General features: G+C 29.3%; 1 non-coding gene across 1 annotated transcript; it reads right to left on the bottom strand.

Annotated features, from left to right (window-relative positions):
• Positions 1-10052: 10052 nt before the first annotated feature.
• LOC145167926 (small nucleolar RNA R71) lies at positions 10053-10159 on the bottom strand. The gene has a single exon (XR_013741526.1). It is a non-coding gene; the product is annotated as a small nucleolar RNA R71 (small nucleolar RNA).
• Positions 10160-10530: the final 371 nt, after the last annotated feature.

Genomic DNA, 10530 nt, shown 5'->3' with positions numbered 1-10530 from the left:
TTTTATATTTTGTACCAAAATAGTATCTGTATTGGTCCAAGACCAAGGTATTTTTTCTGATATTTTCTTTTGTAAAACTTTTCTTTCTTTTGCTAAATTTTTTAAAAATCCTTGTTCTGCAATATAATTTAAACAACCAAGAAATCGTTGTATTTGTTTTCTATTTTCAAGTTTATTAGGAAACATATTTAATTTTTCTCGTATATTGTCTGTTAACGATAATTGACCATTTTCTCCAAATTTTAAACCGAGATATTCAACTGTAGTTTGAAAAAGTTTTGATTTCTTTTTTAATAAAACTAAACCCTTTTCTTTAATTCTTTGTAAAACCTTGATGACTGCATCAATGTGTGTTTGTTCGTTTCCTTTTGTAAAAACAATTATATCATCAATATATGCAAGACAAATATGATCTAAACCATTTAAGGTTTCATCCATGAATCGCTGATATATTGTTGGTGCCTGTTTTAAACCGAATGGAAGAACATTCCATTCATAATGCTTCTGAGGAGGACATGAGAAAGCGGTTAGTGGTTTCGTATTTTCATGTAAACGTAACTGCCAATATCCAGATTTTGCATCAAATGTACTAAAATGTGTATTTCCTTTTATTTTTTCTAAAATATATTCTTTTCGTGGTAATTTATATGAGTCTCCTATAGTAGCATCATTCATTTTTTTATAATTGATTACCATTCTTCGTTTGCCTCGTTTTATTTCATTATTATTTTCTACATAGAATGCAGGTGCTGAATGAGGACTCTTGCTAGGTCGAATGATTCCTTTTTCTAATAGTTCAGTGCATTCCTGTTTAAATTCAGAAACATCTTTTATACTATATGGAATTTTATTTGGAACATTTATTTCATCATTAGGGTTTTTTAATAATATTATTATTTCTTGATTATTTCTATTTTTTAAATGATCTAGTGGATTTTCGCTGCATACTTCTTCAAGTTGTTTTTCAGCAATTTCTTTAGCAAATGTTAGTAATATGTGTAATTGAAAGCCAACCTCTTGTTTGATTATTTTAATAAGATCATAATGTTTGATAATTGCAGTTTTTATAAAACCTTTTGTTGGATGATTGAGACTTATATCGTTATTTGTTTGTATAAATGGTTGATATAATTTAAGGAAATTATTTCCTATAACTAAATCTATTCCTGAATCATGTTGATATATAGTTGGAGTTTTAAATGGTGTTTTTTCAATTACTATATCTATATCTCTTCCTACGAACCAAATTTTGTGAATTGATTTATCAGCAATTGTTATTTTTAATGATTTTTCTAATTTTTCCCAATTTTTTAATATCTTTTTTCTTCCAAAACATAAAGTAGCCCCTGTATCTATATATGAAACTAATTCTTTTTCTTGTATTTTGGTTGTAATAAAGGTATTGTTTGGGTTAATATTTGTTTTTCGTTTACTCATTTTAGGATTAGTTTATAAATTTTATATTAGCAAGTTGTGTTTGTTAGAGTGGTTGAAACATTGCGTATTGTTTTTAGATTTCGATTTTGTGATTTTTTGTATTTCTTAATTCCTTCTTGTAATCTAGATATCTTTTTTAATTGATTATTATATTCTTTATTTACTGGTTGTAATTTTAATAAATAGTTTTCTTCATATGATAAAGCATTTTCTAAATGTTTAATGGTATTAGAGATATTAGAATTTATTTTCCAGTGGTTTTTTAATATATTAGTCCAAAGCATGTTATCTTTTGAAGAATTAATTTGTACTTTTGAATTCATTTTACTAAGGTATCCGAAAAAAAATTAATTGGATTGTTAATATTTTTTATTACTATTTCGATTTTTAATCTTCCAATTTTTACTAGTATGATTTTTGTTTTTATAAATTAGTTTGTGTACTTCAGAATATTCTGTGGATTTATATAAATCTTTCCATAATTTTTTAAGTAAATTAACTTTATATCTATTATCGTAGTTGCAGTGTATTTGGGTTTTATTACTCATAATTTTTATTTTACCATGTGAAAGGTCGTTTAATAGTAAGTGGTTTTTCTTTAAGTAGTTGTTTTTCATTTAGTGGTTCTTCTTTGATTGTTTTTATTATTTTTAAATATTTTTCAAGTAGATTTTTCTGTTGAGTTAAATTCTGTAATAATTCAGGAATTTGTTTTAATACAATTAAACTTTCTACTTCTATAATATTATTTAATTTTTAACTAATTATGTTTAATTTTTCTCCTACTGATTTATCTTCTTCAGGATTAAGACCGATGTTATATATTGTTCCTTGAGGTAAATTTTGCGGTATTTCTATAATCATTTCTTTATCTGGTATACATGGTTTTGTATTTTGATATGATCCTTCAAGTGTTTTAAAATATTTTAGGGAATTACTAGATGATTCTGTCATATTCTTAAACTTAATGATCTAATCATTTCTTTAATATCTTCTAGCTTTTCATCGTTATTTTCATTAGATGTTGAAGGCTGACATTCTAAAATAGAAGATCTACCTATTATAGTTGAAAATGGAGGTTCTATAATTGGACTTCTTTTTATTAACGGAGTAGTTATTATTGGTTGAAAATTAGTTTCATTGAATATTCTATTATTAGTCATATTTGGTGATTCAAGGGATAATAAAGGGGTAAATAATTTATCTATATAAATTCTATCTTCTGTTTTAAATGTAATACTATGATGAGAATTTGTTAATGCATAATTTATTTGATATGTAATAGTAAATGGATGATTACCTTTTATCATAAAATTTTGTCTTAATAATTTATATCGTACAGTAATACTATTGCTTAAATTTTTATCTTTAAGACTTAATCCTAATTGAATATTAATATCAAATTTTATTTTTCCTTCAATTAAATTACCTTCTCCTTTTGCAATAATACTTTCTTGGTTATTAATTATACGATCATCTCTGATTTCTAATTCTATTGGTGTATTTAAATTACTTACAGTACTTTTTAAGATTATTTGAATAGTTGATATATGAATATAAGCAATTTTTATTCTATCTGTTTCTTTAATATGAGATAATCTATTTCTAATTTGTTGTTTATTTATTATGGGTATAGTAATATTTCCTTGAGTTAATTCTATAGGTATTGCTTGTTCTCCTATAATTTTTCCATAATATATAATATTTTTTCTAGAAAAGAAATTTTTAAATGTGTTATGTCTAAAATTGTATCTTTCGGATAGTGTGAAATTTGATTTTCTTATAGCGTCTTTATTGATGTTATTTTTATTAATTAAAGCATCAAAAGTGTATCCAAATTCATTTTCTTCGTTATTAATAACTATTGGTGAGTTTTCTATTTCTTGAGACATATTTATAGTATTAAATCTTCTTTCGATAAATATTTTAATTGTTGATAACTTTTTTAAATATGAATATTTAAAAACAATGGTTATTCATTATCATGTTTATGATGCTGCATATGTATATTTTCTTATTAACTATATATTGAATAATAAGAACGTTACTTAGCTCTGATACCAAATTGAAAAACATGACGGAATTAAAAATATGTTAAGAGAATTATACCTGAATGATGCGTCGTAATGATCTGATGATGGATTGTTTGAGTATGATATGATTATATTGGATATGTTGACAAATTGAAAAACATGACGGAATTAAAAATATGTTAAGAGAATTATACCTGAATGATGCGTCGTAATGATCTGATGATGGATTGTTTGAGTATGATATGATTATATTGGATATGTTTGGATAGGGTTCTGAATGATGCGTCGTAATGATCTGATGATGGATTGTTTGAGTATGATATGATTATATTGGATATGTTTGGATAGGGTTCTGCTATTCAGAAATAGAAAACTATTTCAACAGAAGAAGATTGAGAACAACTCAAATCTATATCACAAATCACTCTGCTTTATTCACTAAGGGCAAAGCCCTTTATATAGGCTCCAAAGAGCTAATTACACACGAAATCTTTACATTATTGCAATCGTTTGATTGCAAGAAGACAAACTACTTTACATAAGACTTTGTGTCACATATATAATAATACTACACGCTTATAAATGTTACCGACACTTTTACATAATGACAAATTACATATAATCGTTATTTTCAATAATGTATGTCTTTGATATCTTCTCAATAATATCTTAATATCTTCAATATTCCTCCCGCCTCCAAAAGGACCTATTTGTAAATAATGTTTGCTTCCGTCATGGCTGATGTGGCTTCCATTCTCTTGTTAATGTATCCGCTATATGATTGTTGGTGCTTTTAATATACTTGAGGTATGGATGAAATTGATGTAGTTGTAATTGCCATCGGATTAATCGTCCTCGACAATAATCTTCTTGTAACTTATATCGCCAAAAACCAAGTAAATACTTGGAATCTGTGCGTAATTCGAATCTGGTTTGGAGTAGCTCAACTTTCCATTTTTTCAATGTTCTAAGACATGCTAGTGTTTCTCGTTCATGCGTACTGTAATTTTGTTCTGTTTGGGAAAATATTCCCGATATATACTTGCATAGTTTCTGTTCATATTTATCTGTTTTTAATGCTTCAGATGATACATCTGTATCAATGTATGCTTTTGGTGATATCTTCATATCACTGTATACTTTATCATTGTTTACTTCAGATGGTATTTTCATACCAGTGTGTGCTTTATCATTGTATACTTTTGATGAGTTAGATATGAGGTTTCCCTCACTATCTAATCTCAATAATACTTTTCCCCGTATAATTGCTTTTAGGCATCCTGCCCAAGTGTCTTGTGATGCATCTGTTTCTACGATTAAGAAATCATCTATTTTTGCATTATATAAAGTAGGGAGAACTTGAATGTTTTGTTTTATATTTTGTACCAAAATAGTATCTGTATTGGTCCAAAACCAAGGTAATTTATCTGATATTTTCTTTTGTAAAACTTTTCTTTCTTTTGCTAAATTTTTTAAAAATCCTTGTTCTGCAATATAATTTAAACAACCAAGAAATCGTTGTATTTGTTTTCTATTTTCAAGTTTATTAGGAAACATATTTAATTTTTCTCGTATATTGTCTGTTAACGATAATTGACCATTTTCTCCAATTTTTAAACCGAGATATTCAACTGTAGTTTGAAAAAGTTTTGATTTCTTTTTTGATAAAACTAAACCCTTTTCTTTAATTCTTTGTAAAACCTTGATGACTGCATCAATGTGTGTTTGTTCGTTTCCTTTTGTAAAAACAATTATATCATCAATATATGCAAGACAAATATGATCTAAACCATTTAAGGTTTCATCCATGAATCGCTGATATATTGCTGGTGCCTGTTTTAAACCGAATGGAAGAACATTCCATTCATAATGCTTCTGAGGAGGACATGAGAAAGCGGTTAGTGGTTTCGTATTTTCATGTAAACGTAACTGCCAATATCCAGATTTTGCATCAAATGTACTAAAATGTGTATTTCCTTTTATTTTTTCTAAAATATATTCTTTTCGTGGTAATTTATATGAGTCTCCTATAGTAGCATCATTCATTTTTTTATAATTGATTACCATTTTTCGTTTGCCTCGTTTTATTTCATTATTATTTTCTACATAGAATGCAGGTGCTGAATGAGGACTCTTGCTAGGTCGAATGATTCCTTTTTCTAATAGTTCAGTGCATTCCTGTTTAAATTCAGAAACATCTTTTATACTATATGGAATTTTATTTGGAACATTTATTTCATCATTAGGGTTTTTTAATAATATTATTATTTCTTGATTATTTCTATTTTTTAAATGATCTAGTGGATTTTCGCTGCATACTTCTTCAAGTTGTTTTTCAGCAATTTCTTTAGCAAATGTTAGTAATATGTGTAATTGAAAGCCAACCTCTTGTTTGATTATTTTAATAAGATCATAATGTTTGATAATTGCAGTTTTTATAAAACCTTTTGTTGGATGATTGAGACTTATATCGTCATTTGTTTGTATAAATGGTTGATATAATTTAAGGAAATTATTTCCTATAACTAAATCTATTCCTGAATCATGTTGATATATAGTTGGAGTTTTAAATGGTGTTTTTTCAATTACTATATCTATATCTCTTCCTACGAACCAAATTTTGTGAATTGATTTATCAGCAATTGTTATTTTTAATGGTTTTTCTAATTTTTCCCAATTTTTTAATATCTTTTTTCTTCCAAAACATAAAGTAGCCCCTGTATCTATATATGAAACTAATTCTTTTTCTTGTATTTTGGTTGTAATAAAGGTACTGTTTGGGTTAATATTTGTTTTTCTTTTACTCATTTTAGGATTAGTTTATAAATTTTATATTAGCAAGTTGTGTTTGTTAGAGTGGTTGAAACATTGCGTATTGTTTTTAGATTTCGATTTTGTGATTTTTTGTATTTCTTAATTCCTTCTTGTAATCTAGATATCTTTTTTAATTGATTATTATATTCTTTATTTACTGGTTGTAATTTTAATAAATAGTTTTCTTCATATGATAAAGCATTTTCTAAATGTTTAATGGTATTAGAGATATTAGAATTTATTTTCCAGTGGTTTTTTAATATATTAGTCCAAAGCATGTTATCTTTTGAAGAATTAATTTGTACTTTTGAATTCATTTTACTAAGGTATCCGAAAAAAAATTAATTGGATTGTTAATATTTTTTATTACTATTTCGATTTTTAATCTTCCAATTTTTACTAGTATGATTTTTGTTTTTATAAATTAGTTTGTGTACTTCAGAATATTCTGTGGATTTATATAAATCTTTCCATAATTTTTTAAGTAAATTAACTTTATATCTATTATCGTAGTTGCAGTGTATTTGGGTTTTATTACTCATAATTTTTATTTTACCATGTGAAAGGTCGTTTAATAGTAAGTGGTTTTTCTTTAAGTAGTTGTTTTTCATTTAGTGGTTCTTCTTTGATTGTTTTTATTATTTTTAAATATTTTTCAAGTAGATTTTTCTGTTGAGTTAAATTCTGTAATAATTCAGGAATTTGTTTTAATACAATTAAACTTTCTACTTCTATAATATTATTTAATTTTTAACTAATTATGTTTAATTTTTCTCCTACTGATTTATCTTCTTCAGGATTAAGACCGATGTTATATATTGTTCCTTGTGGTAAATTTTGCGGTATTTCTATAATCATTTCTTTATCTGGTATACATGGTTTTGTATTTTGATATGATCCTTCAAGTGTTTTAAAATATTTTAGGGAATTACTAGATGATTCTGTCATATTCTTAAACTTAATGATCTAATCATTTCTTTAATATCTTCTAGCTTTTCATCGTTATTTTCATTAGATGTTGAAGGCTGACATTCTGAAATAGAAGATCTACCTATTATAGTTGAAAATGGAGGTTCTATAATTGGACTTCTTTTTATTAACGGAGTAGTTATTATTGGTTGAAAATTAGTTTCATTGAATATTCTATTATTAGTCATATTTGGTGATTCAAGTTATTATTGGTTGAAAATGAGTCTCCTATAGTAGCATCATTCATTTTTTTATAATTGATTACCATTCTTCGTTTCCCTCGTTTTATTTCATTATTATTTTCTACATAGAATGCAGGTGTTGAATGAGGACTCTTGCTAGGTCGAATGATTCCTTTTTCTAATAGTTCAGTGCATTCCTGTTTAAATTCAGAAACATCTTTTATACTATATGGAATTTTATTTGGAACATTTATTTCATCATTAGGGTTTTGATATGTGCATAATTAATCATATGTTTAACATATATTTCTATTCATTTTTGGCTAATTATATGCATAATATGGACAAAAGGTACTTAATAATGCTTATATTGTGTTTTCAGTCCAAAAGACATGCTCGGAAGCAGAAGGAAAAAGGAGAAGCAATTAGAGACCAAAGAATAAAGGAAAAGGGAAAACTACACACTTACTCGGCGAGTCCACGCACGTACTCGGCGAGTTCATTAGAATGTTCCCGAAAGAAAAGTCAAGATTCCTTGCCGAACACGGATTTCACACTAGTACTCGGCGAGTCCACGACCTACTCGCCGAGTAGCCCCTGTTTTGTGATAATTATAAATAGCGGGTCTTAATCCGATGGAAGGGCTGCTGGAACCTTTGGGGAGAAGTAAGCTGCGATTGAAGAGCCAGAAGAACCCTAGAGAACGAAGATACAACCTAGAATCCAATTCCGAAGAAGATTTGAGGCACATTCTCATCATTCTACTTAATCTATTGTTTCTCAATTATGGTTAGACAATTAGAATTCGTTTTATTGCTGTTAATTACCTCAATCATGAGCTAAAACTCTTAAACTTCTGTTTGGGGATACAAAATTGATATTATGGTTTGATTTTATGGTAGGATTAATTTAATATTGGTGATTTTGTTGATTCTAGCTTGTTAAAGAACCTTATGTGTGAATGATAACTAATTTTCTGTTAATAGGAAGATAATTAAATAGTATGAACATCTTTTAATTATCAACCCCATATGTTTATGTGACCACTTTATCATATGTCTAGGACTAACGAACGTGAAACTAGAATTAATAGAAAAATTAGGTAAATTCATGTGTGAGCTTGTTTGATGACCATCAGCAAGAGGTTAACTAAAGGACCAATTTAGTTAGCTATTACAAGTCTAAATTAACCCGAATAAATAATCTAGTGAATTAAATTAAATTAGACAACTGATCACTGTTTGAGTTAGTTTGTTTTCTAAGGATTATCGTAGCGAACGCAAGACTAATCACTTGAATCGGTAGCCAATAGAAGAATTAATCCATTACACTATTACCATAATATCAACCATAGGATCAATTGAGTTGAACTAAACAGAAGTCCCTTTTATTATTGAATTCAGTTAAATCTTTGTTTTTCTAGTTCTTAGCTCAAGTAGTATTAGTAAGTTTCTAGTCTTGTAAAACTAGAGAAAACCCATATTTACTATTTAATTTAGATAAAATTAGTCTTTAGTTTTAATTTACCGTTCCCTGAGTTCGACACTCTACTTACCTAACTATACCACTAAAAGATAGGCTCACTGCCTTTGTGTGCTTAATTTATAACTCAAAAGTTGGATTAAAACCAGTGCATTTTACACACATCAAGTTTTTGGCGCCGTTGCCGGGGAACGGTTCTAAATTAGCACTAATTTCTATTTTTATCGATCATTTGTGTGGGATTTATCTTACACAAAGTTAATTCTGAGGTAATTTAGTAGTTAGTATAAGTTTTGATCAATCCCTGTTTTAATAAATTAAGTAGAAAATTTTTCTGTTTTTACCTTGAACTCGCCGAGTGCACTCGACGAAACTCGGCGAGTCCATCACTGTTCACAGTTTTAGCTTTTATTTCATTTTTGTTCTTTTTACGCGTTTTTCTTGTTTTATTTGCAGTTGTTTCATGACCCGAGGATCTGATACACCTTTGATCCCTCCTCTAGACGACCCGGAATCCGCCCTAAGGAAGAGCAAAGGAAAATCCGTTGGAGAATCCGCTTCTTCAAGGAATTCGCCACTAAAGAACCTAAAGTCCGTTTTCAGCAAGAAGAAGAGCAGCAAATCAGGAGCATCCAACGCCTCTTTGACAATCGAAGACCCTATTAAAGAAGACGCCGAGCACGAGACCGAGGAAGAAGAAGACCCTACATTCGGTCACATTTTCGATTCCGACGACGAATTAGCTATTCTCATGGCTAACATTGATGAAGTCCCCATGGGGGAATGGAAGAAGAGGATACGCGATGATACTGGACCGGGACTTGTGCAACCCGCAATCCCCGCTACTGCTACTTTTGAGCTCAAGGGTCACATCCTGGCTCTACTTAAGGAGATCCCCTTCACAGGCAAAGACCACGAAGACGCTTATAAACACTTGGACGAAGTCAATGATGTAGCTGATTATTTCAATGTTCCAAATGTGCCTCGGGAAACTCAGCTACTTCGCATGCTTTCGGTTACCTTGAAGGGTGTTGCCAAGGATTGGCTCAAGTCATTGCCCCCAGGATCTATCACTACATGGGCCCAAATGAAAGAAGAGTTCATTGATCAATTCTGCCTGCCATCCAAGATATCCAAGCTAAAGAAAGCCATAGCTAACTTTGAACAACAAGCTGGAGAATCACTATATGAAGCGTGGGAGAGGTACAAGAGCCTGCTAAGGAATTGCCCACATCATGACCTCAATAGTCAACAAGAAGTCTCCATCTTCTATGATGGAGTAAATGTTACCACAAGGCAATTACTTGACTCGCAAGGTCCACTCACGAAAAAGGCACCTCCAGTGATAAAGCAACTAATTGAAGAATTCTCTAAGCATTCTAGAGAATAACACAATCCAAGAAATGATGTGACAAGGGGGGCCGCCTATGCAGCTTCAGAAGACTTGTCAGCAGTTATGGCTATGCTAAAAACCATGGATAGGAGGATGGATAAAATGGACCAAACGATACATGCTATTCGGGTGGGTTGCGAAAATTGCAATGGGCCTCACCTTACTAGAGACTGCGATTTGGATGAGAATGGCAACAAAAAGGTGCAAGTTTGTTACTCAA

Source organism: Lactuca virosa, chromosome 3 (genome assembly GCF_052849685.1).
Source record: "Lactuca virosa cultivar CGN04683 chromosome 3, Lactuca_virosa_CGN04683_v6, whole genome shotgun sequence".
In the NCBI taxonomy this organism is placed as follows: Eukaryota; Viridiplantae; Streptophyta; class Magnoliopsida; order Asterales; family Asteraceae; genus Lactuca; species Lactuca virosa.
This window is presented reverse-complemented; position numbering and strand designations above follow the sequence as displayed.